Source organism: Narcine bancroftii, chromosome 6, assembly GCF_036971445.1.
Source record: "Narcine bancroftii isolate sNarBan1 chromosome 6, sNarBan1.hap1, whole genome shotgun sequence".
NCBI classification, from domain to species: domain Eukaryota; kingdom Metazoa; phylum Chordata; class Chondrichthyes; order Torpediniformes; family Narcinidae; genus Narcine; species Narcine bancroftii.
Window position 1 is genome coordinate 252,955,247 of NC_091474.1, and position 18,909 is coordinate 252,974,155.

Sequence of the window (18,909 nt, forward strand, 5' to 3'; positions counted from 1 at the left end):
AGCTGAAGTGGTGAATGTGGGCTCAGTTTTAACATTTAAGAGGAATTTGGACCGATATATGGATGGGAGGGGTATGGAGGGCTGGGTGCAGGTCAGTGGGACTAGGCAAAAGTAATGGTTTGGCATGGATTAGAAGGGCCAAAAGTTCCTATTTCTGTGGATCTATCTGTAGAAGAGGAGGAAAGGAATGTTTGGAGAGATGTCAGGGGTAAGTATTTTTACACAGAGAGTAGTGGGGGCCTGGAATGCCTTGTCAGGGATGGTGGTGGAGGCTGGAACAATAGGAACATTTAAAAGACTCTTAGACAAGGCCATAGATGCAAGAAACAGTAGATTCTGGATGTGAGGTCATTTTATTTATTTCAATGTAGACAGAGAGCATGCTATTAGGCCTTTCTAACCCATGAGCCTATGCTGCCCCTTGTACTCCAATTAATCTACAATCCCCTTACCTTTTATAAGGTAAAGACTGTACAGCAGTCTTTAATCCACAAAGACTTCCACTGAGTTCAACTGGCTGTTGCTGCAGCAACTCTAAGTGAGACTTCGGAGGCCGGCGCAGGCTTATATCCCAGAGGGTGATTGACACCCGACCGGGTGGGGCTTGATCCATTCAGGTCCACTGTTTGCCAGCCGTCCAGGTGTTGTCCTGTCCCCCTTACACTCCTGCAGGTACAGAGGTTGCTCTCTGCAGTAGGCCAGTGGTGTACCACCACACTGGGTAACCCCCCCAACTCATGCTCCCACTCCTCAGACTCTCTGAGTGAAGAAACATCCTCTAATGTTTCTCCTAAAATTTTGCTCCCTTACCCTCAACTTGTGTCCTCTTGTTTCAACCTCCCCTGCTCTCTGGGGGAAGAGTCTACTTGCATCGAGTCTATCAATTCCCTTCATAATTTTAAACACCTCTATCAAATCCCCTCTCAACCATCTATGTTCCAAGGAATAAAGTCCTAACCTCTTCAATCTTTCTCTGTACTCTAGTTATTTTAAGCCAGGCAACATCCTTGTAAATCTTCTCTGCACCCTCTCCACCTTATCTAGATCCTTCCTATAATTTGGAGACCAGAACGGAACACAATACTCCAAACCTGGCCTCACCAGCACCTTAAACAGTCACAGCATCACTTCCCAGCTCCTATACTCTCGGCTATTATTTATGAAGGCTAGCATACCAAATGCCTTCTTAACCACCCTGTCAACATGGGAATCCACCTTCAAGGAACTCTGCACCATAACTCCAAAATCTCTTGGTTCTTGAGCATTCTCCAATGTTCTCCCCTTTACTACACGTCCTATTTTGATTATTTTTACCGAAATGAAGCACCTCACACTTCTCTACATTAAATTCCATCTGCCATCTTTCAGCCCAACTCTCCAGACAAACCAAATCCCTCTGTCATCCCTGAAAACCTTCCTCGCTATCCCCCTATTTTTGTATCGTCTGCGTATTTACTTACCCAGTTAATCACCCCATCATCCAAATCATTAATATAAATATTGAACAAGAGACCTAGCACCGATCCTTGAGGTACTCCGCTCGTCACAGGCTTCCATCCTGACAGACAGTTGTCCACCTTGACTCCTGTCTATCCTCCAGCTACCTCTGAACCAATCTTACTATTTCTCTATTAATCCCTAGTGACTGAACCTTCCTAACTAACCTTTCATGTGGAACTTTAACAAAAGCTTTGCTAAAATCCAGATAGACTACATCTTTCTTGTCACTTCTTCGAAAAACTCAACAAGATTCGTCAAACATGACTTCTCCTTCAGAAACCCATGCTGGGTGCTCCTGATCAATCCCTGCTTATCTAGATATTCATACACACCATCTCTAAGAATACCCTCCATAACTTTCCCTACCACCAAAGTCAAACTTACAGGCCTATAATTACTTGACCGACATCTCGAGCCTTTTTTAAACAACAGAACGACATTAGCAATCCTCCAATCCCGTGGCACCACACCCTCCTCCAGTGATCGTTGAAAAATCACTGACAGTGCCTCCGCTATTTGCTCCCTGACCTCCCTTAACGTCCTGGGGAAAATCCCATCAGGACCGGGAGACTTATCCACTTTTACTGACCCTAGAAGCTCCAAACCCCTCTCTTTACTAATCCCTATCTTTTCTATAACTAAGCCATTTGCCTCACTTATCTCACATAGTCCAATGTGAAGGTGCAATATTTGATGTGATGGTGCAGTATTTGATTTAAAGGTGTAATATTTGATGAAAAGCTGTAATATTTGAGATGAGGCTGTAAGTTTGGATGCATATGTAATATTTGATATGAAGTGCAATTGTTACGATCCGAAAGGGCCCCAAAACCCAGCAGCAATAGATATTCACCATGACAAATGGTTACTTAAACAAGTTGCTTTTAATTATCTTTAAACATGAAAACAGAATCAAACTTTAACTTAACTAACCCAACTTAACCCTTTTCTAATTCTAAGCGCACCTGTATGTAATGTGTGTGTAAATTTAAGAAAAGTTCTTTGGTTCACAGTTCAATCTCACCTCTCATTCTTCCAAGTTCACTGGTTGCAGGCAATTCTTATACTGTGCACAGAATTTAATGTATAAAGTTCACCAAGCTTTGGTGCTCCAAAGTTAAATGGTTACCACTCAGGAAGGTTCTTTGTAGATTTGCAGAGAGAGATTTGTTGTTCCAGGATTTCCACAACTGAGGTATCACCATTAGTCACCTCAATGTCTTGTTGATGAAACCTGCCCCATCAGGGTTCTCCAGATAGTAACCTCTTTCTTTCAGACTACTACAGAGTTCCTTTCTGTTCTACTTATTCCAAGAGAAACATCAGACAGATAGCACTTCCAGCCATCCGCCACTCTGGAGTTTCTGTTTCCGTTCCAACAAGCTTTTCCTGCTTGTTTTCAGCTCTCTCTCTCTCTCTCTCTCTCTCTCTCTCTCTCTCTCAATTGCAACCCCCCCCCCCCTTCTCCAGCAAACAATAGGAGTTAGTTTTCTGCTTCCACCTGTTGTTTTTAGGTAAACAAGAACACAGAAGTGACCTTTCTGTGCACTGTCAAATAACTTGCAAAGAGCTTTCAACAGCCAGAGTGTCTCCAGTCGATTCATTTGAGGACATCATTTCAATTAGCACCTACTTGTGAAATGTGCATAGCATTCTCCATAGTTTCTGTAGTCACGGAATATGAATTCTTCAGTATTTCAAATAAGATGTTTTAAAGTGTGTATATGTGTGTAACCTTCTTTAATTTTACCAATTTATCTCCCAAATACATCTACAAATATTACATCAATAATATTTAATGTAAAGGTGTAATCTTTGATGTGAAGGTATAATATTTGATGTGAAGATGTAATATTTGATTTTAGCATTTGATCCCAGTTGTTCTTATTTCAGATGGAAAGCCAAAAAGGCCGGTCTAGGCTGGTGGAGGTCGCTCAGTCACAGGAGCAGCAGTATGAGTATCCTCTGTACCGAACCACTCGGCGAGCAGGTTCCCTCTCCACCACCGGCCTCTCCTCCAACTGATCATTGCAGTCAATCTTCCCACTCTGCTGCCTCCCCGGCATTGGGTCCTGTGGGGTCTGGCCCTCCTCTTCCAGCTGGATGACTGACTATTATGTTCAAAAGCCCATCCCTATGGTCCGTTTTCCAAATCTCTTTACCCTCGAGATTTCCTACTCCCATGTACTCTTCCTCAATCAATATAACAGCGCCCAGATTCCTTTGTCCAGTCCCATTTTGCAGGAATGCTGATGTCATTGGAGAAGAGTTTAACCCTCAGTCTTGGAAGGTATATCAGCTCAGGAATGGAGAGACCCCTATATGTGCTCACGCAGTGATCTGTTTGATGCAGGGAATCCCAAGCGATCACCATGTGTCATTCTTGTGTCATGTCATGCTTGCTTCACACCTTACACATCCAAAAATGGCTGGGTTTCAAAAGAAGTGATCAATTCTCAAATGTTTACTGAATTAAACAATGTGATTTGTTCAATCCCAGTCCAGTTTGTAATAATTTGAGCTCCGTTCCTTCAGTAAAATCTGCCGGCTGCAAGTGGTAAACGAGACAGTGTGCAGGGACTGGGGGCGAGTGCATGGTGGAGAAACTCAGCGGGTCACACATCATCGCAGGAGGGAAAGGGCAGATGTTAAGGATCGGGGCATGCCTGCAGTTGGAAGAGTCATTATCATAAAACCACAGAGATGCTGGAGAAACTCAGCGGGTCACACAGTGCCCATGGGAGGGAAAGATATATAACCAATGTTTCAGGCCTGAGCCCAGTATGAGCAAAAAGCTGGGCGGAGCAGGGAAGAAAAGGCAGGGGGAGGAACACAGGCCAACAGGCAGGAGGCTATAACTGTACATGGATAGGAGGAGAGGAGCGAAAAGCTGAGAATTGATCAGGGAAGGGCTGGCTCTGTTAATGCAGAGCTGGAGGAATGGAGACAGAGGGGGAGGGTCAGAGAGAGACAGAGCGAGAGAAAAGGAGAGATAGGAAAGAGAAAGGGGAGAGATGGGGGGTTGAAAGGAAACTAGAGAAGCCAATGTTAATGTCATTCGGTTGGAGGGGGCCCAGTCAGAAGATGAGGTGGTGTTCCTCCAATTTACGGGTGGTCTTAGTCTGGCAGTGCACAAGACCACAGATGGACATGCCAGCACGGGAAAGGGACGGGGAATTGAGATGTGTGGGCATAGAACCATAGAATGCTACAGCACAGAAAAAAGGCCATTCATCCCTTCTAGACTGGGCTGACCATTATTCCACTAGTCCCATTGACCTGGTCCCATTCCTTAACCCTCCAAACCTCTCCCATCCATGTGTCTATCCAATTTATTTTTAAAACTCAAGATCGAGCCAACATTCACGTCAGATGGCAGCTTGTTCCACTCTCCCACCACTCTCTGAATGAAAAACTTTCCCCTAATATTCCCCCTAAACCTTTCCCCTTTCAGCTTAAAACCATGGCCTCTCATATTTATCTACCCCCCAATCTAAGTGGAAAAAGCCTACTCACATCCATTCTGTCTATACCTCTCATAATCTTGTAAACCTCTATCAAATCTCCCCTCACTCTTCTTCGCTCCAAGGAACAAGTTCCTAAACTGTTTAATCTTTTCCTGTAACTCAACTCCTGAAGACCCGGCAACATCCTAGTAAATCTCTGCACTCTCTCAATCTTATTGATGTCCTTCCTGTAGTTAGGTGCCCAGAACTGCACACAATATTCCAAATTTGGCCTCACCAATGTTTTAAACAACTTAACATCCCAACTCCTGTACTCAATACTTTGATTTATAAAGGCCAAGATGCCAAAAGCTTTCTTTATAACCCTGTCCACATGCAATGCCTCCTTCAGGGAATTATGTATCTGCATTCCCAGATCTCTTTGCTCCTCTGCACTCCTCAGTGCCCGACCATTTACTGTGTATGTCCTACCTTGGTTTGTCCTTCCAAAATGCAATCCCTCACACTTGTCTGCATTAAATTCCATCTGCCATTTACAGACCCATTCTCCCAGTTGGTCCAGATCCCTCTGCAAGCTTTGAAAATCTTCCTCGCTGTCCAGAACGCCTCCTGTCTTTGTGTCGTCAGCAAACTTGTTGATACAATTTACCACATTATCATCCAGATCTTCAATATATGCAACAAACAATAACGGTCCCAACACAGATTCCTGAGGCACTCGTCATAGGTCTCCAGTCTGAGAATCAACCATCCATTACCACTCTCTGTTTTCACCCACACAGCCAATTACAAATCCAGTTTACAACCTCTCCATGGATACCCAGTGTCTGAACCTCTGAACTAACCTCCCACGTGGGACCTATATAATCATATAACAATTACAGTACGAAAACCAACAAGGTCGGGTCAGATACAGCAATGAGCTCTCTGAACCCTTCTCCATTAACAATGGCGTGAAGCAAGGCTGCGTTCTCTCACCAACCCTCTTTTCAATCTTCTTCAGCATGATGCACACACATTTTGCTCTAGCATGCAGCAGGTAAAGCCATGAAAGACCTCAACAATGAAGACGCTGTTTACATCCGGTACTGCACGGATGGCAGTCTCTTCAATCTGAGGCGCATGCAAGTTCACACCAAGACACAAGAGCAACTTGTCCGTGAACTACTCTTTGCAGACGATGCCGCTTTAGTTGCCCATTCAGAGCCAGCTCTTCAGCGCTTGACGTCCTGTTTTGCGTAAACTGCCAAAATGTTTGGCCTGGAAGTCAGCCTGAAGAAAACTGAGGTCCTCCATCAGCCAGCTCCCCACCATGACTACCAGCCCCCCCACATCTCCATCGGGCACACAGAACTCAAAACGGACAACTAGTTTACCTATCTCGGCTACACCATTTCATCGGATGCAAGGATCGACAACGAGATAGACAACAGACTCGCCAAGGCAAATAGCGCCTTTGGAAGACTACACAAAAGAGTCTGGAAAAACAACCAACTGAAAAACCTCACAAAGATTAGCGTATACAGAGCCGTTGTCATACCCACACTCCTGTTCGGTTCCGAATCATGGGTCCTCTACCGGCATCACCTACGGCTCCTAGAACGCTTCCATCAGCATTGTCTCCGCTCCATCCTCAACATTCATTGGAGCGACTTCATCTCCAACATCGAAGTACTCGAGATGGCAGAGGCCGACAGCATCGAATCCACGCTGCTGAAGATCCAACTGCGTTGGGTGGGTCACGTCTCCAGAATGGAGGACCATCGCCTTCCCAAGATCGTGTTATATGGCGAGCTCTCCACTGGCCACCGAGACAGAGGTGCACCAAAGAAGAGGTACAAGGACTGCCTAAAGAAAGCTCTTGGTGCCTGCCACATTGACCACCGCCAGTGGGCTGATCTCGCCTCAAACCGTGCATCTTGGCGAGGAGGAAAAACCCAACACCCAACCCCAACCAACCAATTTTCCCTTGTAACCGCTGCAAACATGTCTGCCTGTCCCGCATCGGACTTGTCAGCCACAAACGAGCCTGCATCTGACGTGGACATTACCCCTCCATAAATCTTCGTCCGCGAAGCCAAGCCAAAGACAGTACGGAAACAGGCCATCTCGGCCCCTCTAGTCCGCACCGATTTAAGTGATCTCCTCTAGTCCCACCTACCTGCTCACATCCATGCACTTATCCAACCTTCACTTAAATTTCAAAAATGGCCCTACTGCAACCACCTCTTCCGGAAGGTCATTCCACTCAGCACCACTCTCTGAGTGAAGAAGTTTCCCCTCATGTTACTTCTAAACTTTTGCCCCCATCCCTTAATTTATGACCCCTCGTTCCAATCTCACCTACCCTCAAGCAGAAGGGCCTATTCACATCTACTCTATTGATCCCCCTCATAATTTTAAATACCTCCATCAAATCCCCCCTCAACCTTCTACGCTGAGTCTACTCAATCCTTCTTTGTATTCTAAATACTGCAATCCAGGCAACATCTTGTCAAAGGCTTTACTAAAGTCCATGTGGACAACATCCACAGTCTTTCCTTCATCAAGATTCCTGGTAACCTCCTCAAAAAACTCTACAAGATTTGTTAAATATGACCTACCATGCACAAGGCCACGATGACTGTCCTTAATCAGTTCTTGGCTGTTCAAATACTTGTAAATCTGATCTCTCAGAACACCTTCCAATAATTTATCTACTGCTGATGTCAGGCTCACCAGCCTATAATTACCTGGTTTACTTTTGGAGCCTTTTTAAAAAACGGGACATGAGCTCCCCTCCAATCCTCTGGCACTTCACCCTTGGCTAAAGGCATTTTGAATATATCTGCCAGGGCCACTGCAATTTCAACACTCGCCTACCTCAAGGTCCAAGGAAATATCATATCCAGCCCGCTGGATTCATCTACTTTTATTCACTGCAAGGCAGCAAGGTCACTGGGAGGTCCCTGCTATTGTAGTGGACAGAGCCAAGGTGCTCAACAAAGTGATCTCCCACTCTGTGTCCAGGATGTAGTAGACACCACCTGCAGATTCACAAGTGGTGATGCTCCTTTCTCCACTCATCCCCTCACATGTCTGTCCATGATCTTATCCCACCAAGACCATCTGCATATTGGAGGAACAGCACTGGATTTTCCATCTGAGCACCCTCCAGCCTGATGGCATTAACATCCACGTTTTCGGTTTCTGCTTACCTGTTCTCCTTTCCCCCTCCCTCCCTTCCCTTCCCGTCAGCTCTTCATCCCCTTCCCTTCAGCTCTTCATCCCCTTTCCTCTCTATTCATAGAGGCATCCCTCCTCTCCCTGCTCACTGCTATCCCCTCCCTCCCTTCTCCACCTGTGAGATCGTGATCTTCCCACCACCCCTCCACCCTTACCCTTTTGCTTGGACACCTGCCAACAATTTTCCATCCCTTGATGAAGGGCTCAAGCCCGAAATGTCGGTTCTGTATTTTTACTCTTTGCGACATAGAGACTGTTCGACCTGTGGAGTTTCTCCAGCATCGTGTGTTTTTACTTCAACCATGGTGTCTGCAGACTTTAATGTTTTACTTTCCACCCATCCCCTCTCCCACCTCCCTTTCCCCCACCCCTGGCTCCCCATCCTTCCCTTATCCTCCACAGCCACCCCTATCCCTCCTCTTCACCCTCCACTCTCCCTATCCACCCTCTTCTTCCCCCTCCACACCATCTTCTCCCTCCCCTCCCTTACCATCCCCTTGGTCTCCTCCTCTTCCCCACCTCTCCCCTCCTCCACCTCTCCTTCACCATCCCTTGCCATATTCCACCCCTCCCCCTTCTTCACCATCCCCTTCCCCACCTCCACCCCCACCATTCTCCCTAAGTTCCCTTCACATCCTCCTCCACTACCCTTTCACCTTTCCCTCCTCCACTACCCTTTCACCTCCCCCACATCCACCCCTCCCTTCCCTAAACCTCTCCCCTCCTCCACCCCTCCCCCACCTCGCCCCCTTCCCCACTTCCACCCCCCCTCTCCTCGCCCACTACCCTTTCACCTTTCCTTTCTCCCCCACATCCACCCCTCCCCTCACCTCTCCCTCCTCCACCTTGCCCCCTTCCCCACCTCACCCCCTTCCCCACTTCCCCCACCTCTACACCTCCCCCTCCTCCTTGCCCCTTAACCTTGTTCCCTTCCCCCTCCTCCACCACTCCCTTCACCTCACTCCCTTCTCCCCCCACATCCACCCTTCCCCCACCCCAGCCTCTCCCTCTTCTCCAACCTGACCCTTCCTTCACCTTACCGCCTTAACCACCTTCCCCTCCTCCTCCTCCCAATTCTTCCCCTCCTCCACCCCTCTCCTTCCCTATCTACCCTTCCTATCCCCATCCACACCTTCCCTCTTCCTATCATCCCCTTACCCAGGTTCCCATCCCTTCCCTTCCTCCTCCTCTACCCCCTCCCTTCCCCCACCTTCACCTGACCCCCCTCCTACCCCACATCCACCCATCTCCCACATCAGCCCTTCTCTTCCCTCACCTTCACATGACCCCCTACCCCATCAACCTCTCCTTCACTCCATCCCCACCTCCATTTCTACCCCTTTCACAAGACCACCTGACCCCCTTCCCCCCCATCCACCCATCCCCCTCCTCCACACCTCCTTCCCCCACCTTCACCTGATTCCCTTCGCCACACATCCACCCTCCTCCTTCTCTACCTCTACCCCTTCTCCACCTCGACCCTTCCCTTTCCCCACCTTCACCTGATCCCCTTCCCCACCTCCACATCTACCTCCTTCACCTGACTCCCTTCCACCCCTCCACCATAACCCCTTTCCCCACCTTCACCTGACCCCCTTCCACCTCCACCCCTTTCCCTCCTCTTCCCCTACCCCTTCTCTACTTGACCCTCTTTCCTTTCCCCACCTTACCTCACCTCCTCCACCGTTCTCCCTCCTCTACCCATTCTCTACCTCTCCCCTTCCCCACCTGCACCTCGCTCCATTCCCCAGCTTTGCCCCTCTTTCCATTTCCCCCTTCCCACCCCGTTGCCCCCATCCACCCCTCTCACAGGGACCAATCCCATCCACCCCCTCTCCCAGGGACCAATCCCATCCACCCCCTCTCCCAGGGACCAATCAGCGTGCGGTGTCGCCTATGCTGCGAGTGAATGGCGCGCATCACACAGGAGAGGGCGTGGTTCCGTTTGACTGACAGCATCATTGCCAGTGGATGGGCGTGGTTACACTTGATTGACCGGGCTCATGCTGCCGATGGATGGGCGGGAAAACCCGTTGCCATAGCGACGTCAATAGTGTGAGATGCGCATGCGCCTCGGCGCGCGAATTAGAGGCGGTTGGAGTCTCGTTGGTTGAGGTGAGGGACATGAAAGGGGAGGGGAAGGGGGAGGAGAGAGGGGGGGAGGGAGAGGAGAGGGGGAGGGGAGGGAGAGGAGAGGGGGAGGGGGGGGAGGGGAGAGGGGGAGGGGGAGAGGGGGAGGGGAGGGGGGGAGGAGAGGGGGGAGGAGAGGGAGGGGGAGAGGGGAGGAGAGGGAGGGGGGGAGGGGGGAGGGGGCGAGGAGAGGGGGGAGGGGGCGAGGAGAGGGGGGAGGGGGCGAGGAGAGGGGGGAGGGGGCGAGGAGAGGGGGGAGGGGGCGAGGAGAGGGGGGAGGGGGCGAGGAGAGGGGGGAGGGGGCGAGGAGAGGGGGGAGGGGGCGAGGAGAGGGGGGAGGGGGCGAGGAGAGGGGGGAGGGGGCGAGGAGAGGGGGAGGGGGCGAGGAGAGGGGGGAGGGGGCGAGGAGAGGGGGGAGGGGGCGAGGAGAGGGGGGAGGGGGCGAGGAGAGGGGGGAGGGGGCGAGGAGAGGGGGGAGGGGAGGGGGCGAGGAGAGGGGGGAGGGGAGGGGGCGAGGAGAGGGGGGAGGGGAGGGGGCGAGGGGGGGGAGAAGAGGGGGCGAGGGGGGGAGGGGGGGGGAGAAGAGGGGGGGGAGGGAGGGAGGGGGGGAGAGGAGAGGGGGGCGAGGGGAGGGGGGGCGGGAGAGGGGGGGTGAAGAGGGGGGGGGAGAAGAGGGGGGAGGGAGGGAGGGGGGGAGGGGGGGAGAGGAGAGGGGGGCGAGGGGAGGGGGGGCGGGAGAGGGGGGGTGAAGAGGGGGGGGGAGAAGAGGGGGGAGGGAGGGAGGGGGGAGAGGAGAGGGGGGCGAGGGGAGGGGGGGCGGGAGAGGGGGGGTGAAGAGGGGGGGGGAGAAGAGGGGGGAGGGAGGGAGGGGGGGAGAGGAGAGGGGGGCGAGGGGAGGGGGGCGGGAGAGGGGGGCGAGGGGAGGGGGGGCGGGAGAGGGGGGGTGAAGAGGGGGGGGGAGAAGAGGGGGGAGGGAGGGAGGGGGGGAGAGGAGAGGGGGGCGAGGGGAGGGGGGGCGGGAGAGGGGGGGTGAAGAGGGGGGGGAGAAGAGGGGGGAGGGAGGGAGGGGGGGAGAGGAGAGGGGGGCGAGGGGAGGGGGGCGGGAGAGGGGGGGTGAAGAGGGGGGAGGGAGGGGGGGTGAAGAGGGGGGAGGGAGGGGGGGGAGAAGAGGGGGGAGGGAGGGAGGGGGGGAGAGGAGAGGGGGGAGAGGAGAGGGGGGAGAGGAGAGGGGGGAGGGAGTGGAATGGAGAGGAGGAAGGGGAGAGGGAGGGGAGGGAGAGGAGAGAGGGGAAGCGGAGAGGGGGGGAGGGAGAGGAGGGGAGTGAGGGGGATGGAAGGAGGGGGATGGAAGGAGGGGAGAGGGAAGGGCAGTGAGGGGGAGGGATATGAAGAGGAAGGGGGAAATGGGGAGAGAGGGGAAGGAGAAGGGAGTGAGGGGGAGAGTGAAGGATGTGAGGGTGGGTGAAGTGGAGGAGGATGAGGGGAAAGGAGGGGAGTGAGGGGGAGGGAAGGAGGGGTGAGAGAGGGAGGGAGAGGGAAGGAGTGGGGAGAGGGGGAGAGGGAAGGGCAGTGAGGGCGAGAGATATGTAGAGGAAGGGAGAAATGGGGAGAGAGGGGAAGCAGAAGGGAGTGAGGGGGAGAGTGAAGGATGTGAGGGTGGGTGAAGTGGAGGTGGATGAGGGGAAAGGAGGGGAGTGAGGGGGAGGGGAGGGGTGAGAGAGGGAGGGAGAGGGAAGGAGTGGGGAGAGGGGGAGAGGGAAGGGCAGTGAGGGGGAGGGATATGAAGAGGAAGGGGGAAATGGGGAGAGAGGGGAAGGAGAAGGGAGTGAGGGGGGAGAGTGAAGGATGTGAGGGTGGGTGAAGGGGAGGAGGATGAGGGGAAGGGAGGAAGAGTGGGAAAGTGGAAGGCGGGGTGAGAGGAGAGCCTCATCTCCAACTATTTGCCTTTTTCCCATATCCCTTAATTTCACTACTATCCACCCTTGTCTTAAATGTATTCACTGAGGTTACCTCCACTGCTTCAATGGGCAGTGAATCCTAGATTCACCACTTTGCAGTTCCTCCTTATCTCTGTCCTAAATCTACTGCTCCAAATCCTGTGGCTATGTCTCCTAGTTCTGGTCTCCCCACCAATGGAAACAATGTACCTACCTCTATCTTATCTATGCCTTTCAATAGACAATAGGAGCTGGAGTAGGCCATTTGGCCCATCGGGCCAGCACCGCCATTTTAGATCATGGCTGATCATTACCATTTCCAGCCTTATCCCTGATAACCCTCAACTCCGTTTCCCACAAGAGTCTTATCTAACTCTCTTTTGAACATAGTCAGCGAATCTGCCTCTACCACCCTCTGTGGCAGAGCATTCCACAGATTCAAACTTCTCTGGGTAAAAAAATGCTTTCTCATCTCCGTCCTAAAGGGCCTACCCTGTATTCTTAAACTATGCCTGTCACATTTGTGGCCCGAAATGTGAAGTTAATAAAACATTAAACACAAGTTTATCAGGTAAACTTCTCAGTTGCTTTATTCTCCCGTTTCCTTTGTTCTCTTTCTTGTGTTCTTATCTCTCTCATACCACATGACTTCCGGTACATCTCATACATATTCATTGTCATGACATCCCTCCTTTAATCAGAAATAAACTTTACCTTCACTTACCAATATCCCTCGGAAACATACAAACATCGTAACTAATGGTAATACTATAACTCAACTACATAAAATTTACTTCCTACAGCCCTCATACATGCACTTTATGATATAAGATTAAATACTGTCCCAAAGTTCTTATTAAAACTATGGCACAAAGTCTTCGTATCGTTTGGGCGGTTTCCGGTTTCGTTTCGGCCTGCCTGCGATATTGTCGTCGCTTCTCGGTTGTTCACTCTCGGCGTCGGAAATACTGCTCACCACGGCTTCGGGTGTTTCTGGCGCTCTAGTCACTTCATCAGGAGTGCTGGTAACTGCCTCTGGAACATCATCAGGTCTCTCAGTTTCAGCATCTCGTATTGGCCTTTCAACCTCTTCGCTCGATATATCTCTGGACTGGTACCTTTTTACACCTGATACATTTCTCTTATACAGGACTCCAGTCGGAGACTTGACTGTCACCATACTGCCACTTCTGGATACGACGGTATAGGGTTGATGGTAATAAGGTGTGTCTAGCTGACCACCAGTTTCATGCCTCACTAGAACATTATCTCCTGGCATGATGTCTGAGTACTTGGCTCCACGTTTCGAATCTGTGTACAGCTTTGCTGCACCTTTCTTTTCAGCATCGTGGTCCCTCATCTCCTGATCGTCTCGGATTTCCTTTATTTCTGGCATTTTTGTGCGGATTTTTCTCCCAAAAAATGCTTCTGCAGGACTTTTTCCAGTGGTTGCATGAGATGTTGCTTGATAGACAGCCACATAAGATAGCAATGCTTCTCGCCAATTTTGTCCTTCTGCGTGTGCAATCCTCAATCGTTTTTCAATGGATTGATTTTGTCTCTCTACTTCTCCGTTGGCTTGCGGCCATTTCGGAGTTACTTTATGATGGTGGATACCTGTGGTCCTCATGTATTCCGCAAATGTCTCTGAAATGAATTGTGGACCATTGTCAGAGTATAATGTAACAGGTAATCCATATCTTGCGAATATCTCTGCTAATGCTTGTATTGTTTTTTCAGTGGTTGTGGACTTCAACACCACGTACTCATAGTATCTGCTGTAGTAATCTATCACTACCATAATTGATTCACCCGTCGGTAAAGGTCCAAGAAAATCAACAGCTACGTCGATCCATGGTCCTGTCGGAAGTTGCGTACTCCGGATCGGTTCTGGCGGATTACTCCTACTTGTGATTTGACATCGTGACAAGTTTTAACAAATTTCTTGGCATCTTTATCACAACTTGGCCACCATACCTTGGTCCTGAGGTTTTGCTTGGTACCAACAATACCTAGGTGTCCTTCATGCGCTAAGGATACGATCTTCGGTCTCAATCTTTGCGGAATCACCAATCTGCAACCTCTCAATACACACTGTCCGATGCAACAAAGTTCATCTCTAATGGGAATGTAAGCCTTGTGAGTACACTTGTCCCATTGTCCACTCTGTATGCATTCTCTTACTTCCATGAGTTCTGGATCACGTTCGGATTCTCTCTCGACTTCCTTCGTAGTCACAGCTTTCGGTGTCACCTAAATAGCTACGAAGCGTACAAAGCTCTCTGTTTCTGTTCCCAATTTTGACTTGGATTGTGGACCACCATCTCCTTCACCAATCTGGACAGCGGATCTGCAATGTTTGCTTTCCCTGCTATGTGGATTACTTTATATTTGTAGGGTTGTAGTCTGAGTACCCATCTCTCTATTCTGGCACATGGTTTGGATCTAGGTGCATAGATCACCTCTAATGGCTTATGATCTGTGATGAGTTCAAATTCAATGCCGTATAAATATGCATGGAACCTCTCACAGGCCCATACAAGTCCGAGTGCTTCTTTCTCTGTCTGAGAGTATCTTCTCTCCACATCTGATAACGATCTGCTGGCATAGGCAATGATTCTTGGTCCTCCATCATGTATCTGGACCAACACGGCTCCTAAACCAACTGGGCTGGCATCCGCTATGACTTTGGTTGATGCCGCCGGATCGTAATATCCAAGAGTTTTTGCATCTGTCAGCGCTGTGAACGCTTTCTTCTGCTCAGATCCAAAATGAAATGGTACACCTTTCCTGGTTAGTTTTCTTAGTGGTTCTGGCACTGTAGCGAAATTAGGAATGAACTTTGCACAAAAATTAACCAATCCCAGGAAACTCCTCACCTCTGTTGCGTTCTGAGGTGCACGTGCCTCTTCAATAGCTTTCACCTTGGCCTCTGCAGGGTTTAGTCCTTCCCGTGTAAGTCTGTGTCCCATGAAGACCATTTCTGACACACCGAACTGTCACTTGTTTCCATTTACGGTAAGGCCTGCCTCCTGTAGTCTAGATAGTACACGCCTCAACCGTTTGTCATGCTCTTCCTTCGTTGGTGCATGGACTATGATGTCGTCAGAAATGTTGGCAACTCCAGGAATGCCTTGAATCACTCGATGAATTTCATACTGGTAGATCTCCGAAGCTGCATTAATTCCAAATGATAGTCTCTTGTGGACTTTTTACCCCCTCCATAAATCTTCGTCCGCGAAGCCAAGCCAAAGAAAAAAAGTCTCTTGTAACGATACAATCCACAGTGAGTCACAAATGTAGTTACATCTCGGGAACCTGGATCCAGCTCTAATTGATGATAGCCCCACCTCAGATCAATTTTTGAGAATATCTTGCTGGTAGTTAGTTCTTGAAATATTTCCTCCACTGTTGGTATAGGGTGTCGTTCTCTAATTATAGCTTCATTGGCCATTCTCATGTCAACACATAGTCTTATGTCACCCTTTGGTTTGGGCACAATCACTATGGGACTGACCCATTGTGTCAAATGTTCCACCGGTTCAATAATGTCTTGTTCGATCAATTCTTTAATTTTGGCTTCGACTTTCCCACGAAGTCCAAACGGAGTTCGGTGCATTGGTTGTGCCTTGGTTTGACCGTTTCATCTACCGATAGCTTCAATTGTCGACCTTTCAGCTTTCCTACTCCTTGGAAGACTGCGGGGAATTCTTGCTTCATATCCTCGTATGACTGAATTGAATTGACACAAGCTCCAATATGAAGTATTGCCAGGTCTTGCGCTGTGCTTCTACTCAGCAATGGTTCTCCCCTCTCTTCTATGACCATAAACTCTGCTTCGGTGTACTTATCTCCAGCTTCAACAGTTGCAGTAAAACATCCAATGGTCTGCAATGGCTTGGTTGCTGTGTATGGATACAGTTTCTTGGAACACTTCTTTGAGGTACAGATGATCTTTTTCCTTTTCAACTTCTCCCATAAATGTCGATCAATCACATTACTGTCACTGCCTGAGTCTACAATGACCTGCACTGTCACTCCACCAATGATCACTGGGACCTTCTCATGATGTACTTCATTCAACGTAAATTGGTAACAACTCTGTTCCTCCTGGGTATCATTATCGTCACCGTCTATCTGGCGAATGGTATCTTTCTTTCCAGGATACTTTCCTTTCCCCCAGGCTTTGCCTTTGGAAGTTGTAATCTTTCTTTTCTGGTCTGCATTGGACTTGCTTTTGCACTTCTTTGCAAAGTGGTCCTTACCTCCACACTTTCTGCAAACTTTGCCTTTGGCCGGCCAATATGGGTCTTTTCCAAAGTGACCTCGGTATCCACATCGATAACACTCCACGTCCTGTGTCGATGCATATCTTGGCTGGTTATGGTGATGAGAGAGCCTCTTAATTTGCTGGCTTGAGTTGTCTTTCAGGGTCATGGTATGAAATTGCCCTTCAACACCCTCTAATGCAGCAGCAATGGTTAAAGCATCGGTGAGTTCCAACTCACTCCCTCTTTCCAGTAGACGTCTTCTGAGTTTATCTGATCTACAGTGCTGTACGACTTGATCCAATAATTAGTTGTCCAAATCAGCTGGCATGTAATTGCATCCAACAGCTAGCTGGCGTAGTCTCGTCACGTACTGAGCAATTGTCTGGCCATCTTCTTGTCTCGTTCTCCGAAACAAATGGCGTTGAAATGTAGCATTCGGTGTCACTACATAGTGTGCATTTAATGCATCTACCGCTTTCTGGTACTCCTCTTTTCTTCCAGTATTTAAAAGTGTCTTAAATGTTTCCCGAACTGAGGGTCCCGCAGTGAAAAGAAGTAACGCCCTTCTCTGCGCTTTTTGTTCAACTGTACCGGTACCTAGAAATAGGCCACGACTGTCGGCATAGGATTCAAATTCTTCCAGCCATGTCTTCCACTTCACACTTACAGTGCTTGCATCACCCGTTGGGTCAAAATGAGCAATTCCACTATGTGTTAGAAAGTCTGCCCCAGCCATGAGGAAATATTCCAGTCCCAAAAGTACTGAGTCACAGAGAAAATTCTTATCACCTTGAAGTTGTCTGTAATCCTCTGTAATCTTGTTTAGTCTTTAATTTTCTTCAAGCTTATCCCATCCTTGTCGCCAATGTCACATTTGTGGCCCGAAATGTGAAGTTAATAAAACATTAAACACAAGTTTATCAGGTAAACTTCTTAGTGGCTTTATTCTCCCGTTTTCCTTTGTTCTCCTGCTTGTGTTCTTATCTCTCTCTCATACCACGTGACTTCCGGTACATCTCATGCATATTCATTATCATGACAATGCCCTCTAGTCCTCGTCTCTCCCATCATTGGGAACAAGTAATCAGACTTCACCTTGTCTATCCCCCTGATGATTTTGTATACCTCAATCATGTCCCCCCTCATCCTTCTAAACTCCAATGGATACAAGTCCAATTTTTCTAGCCTTGCTGCATATGACAACCCTGCCATCCCTAGAACTAACCTTGTAAATCTGCGCTGCACACCCTCTATAGCTAGTATGTCCTTCCTCAAGTTTGGAGACCAGAACTGGACGCAATACTCCAGGTGGGGTCTCACCAGGGCCCTGTATAACTGCAGAAGAGCGTCTCTGTTCCTATACTCCAATCCCCTCTTTATGAAAGCCAACATTCCATTTGCCTTCTTCACAGCTTTCTGAACCTTCAGTGACCGGTGAACAAGTGCACCCAGATCCATTTGCACTTCCCCACTCCCTAGCTTGTCTCCATTTAAATAATACTCAGCTTTCCTATTACTTCCCCCAAAATGAATAACCTCACATTTGTTCACATTGAAATTCATCTTCCATTTAGCCGCCCACTCCTCCAGCCTTACATCCTCCTCACACCCCACACTGCCACCCAGTTTAGTGTCATCTGCAAATTTGCTCATGTTATTTAAAATCCCCTCATCCAAATCATTAACATAAATTACAAACAACTGAGGACCCAACACCGATCCCTGAGGCACTCCACTCGTCACATCCTGCCATTCTGAAAAAGACCCATTTACTCCAACCCTTTGTTTCCTATCTCTTAACCAATTTCCTATCCATGTCAGCACCTTATCTCCAATACCATGCTCCCTGATCTTGCCCACTAGACTCCCGTGCGGTACCTTATCAAAGGCCTTCTGGAAGTCCAAATACACCACATCCACTGGCTCTCCCGAGTCCACCCTCTTTGAAACATCCTCAAAAAATTCCAGAAGGTTAGTCAAGCATGACTTACCCTTAAGGAATCCATGCTGACTAGCCCTTATACTATTATTACTGACTAAGTGTTCTGCTATTTCTCCTTTTATGATGGACTCCAATATCTTCCCCACCACTGATGTCAGGCTAACCGGTCTATAATTTCCCGTTTTCTCCCTCCCTCCTTTCTTAAAAAGCGGCACCACATCAGCCACTCTCCAATCCTCAGGGACCTCCCCAGAATCTATGGAACATTGGAAAACGTCGACCAGTGCCTCCACAATTTCCATAGCCACCTCTTTAAGCACCCTAGGATGCAGCCCATCAGGCCCTGGGGATTTATCAGCCCTCAGTCCCAATAATTTACTCATAACCTCCTGCTTCTGGATCCGGATATCCATTAGATCCCCTACCTCCCCAGTAAA

At 49.2% G+C, this 18,909-nt stretch overlaps 1 protein-coding gene across 3 annotated transcripts in view; it reads left to right on the forward strand.

The window, feature by feature from the left end:
* Positions 1 to 10,133: 10,133 nt before the first annotated feature.
* tcte1 (t-complex-associated-testis-expressed 1) overlaps positions 10,134 to 18,909 on the forward strand; it is a 43,726-nt gene continuing 34,950 nt past the window's right edge. For 2 of the 3 annotated variants that reach the window (XM_069887992.1, XM_069887993.1), the window contains exon 1: positions 10,137 to 10,307. The gene's annotated coding sequence lies outside the window, so the exon portion shown is untranslated. Of the gene's footprint in view, positions 10,308 to 18,909 lie in introns of all 3 variants that reach the window. The other variant, XM_069887994.1, reaches the window with a different exon arrangement.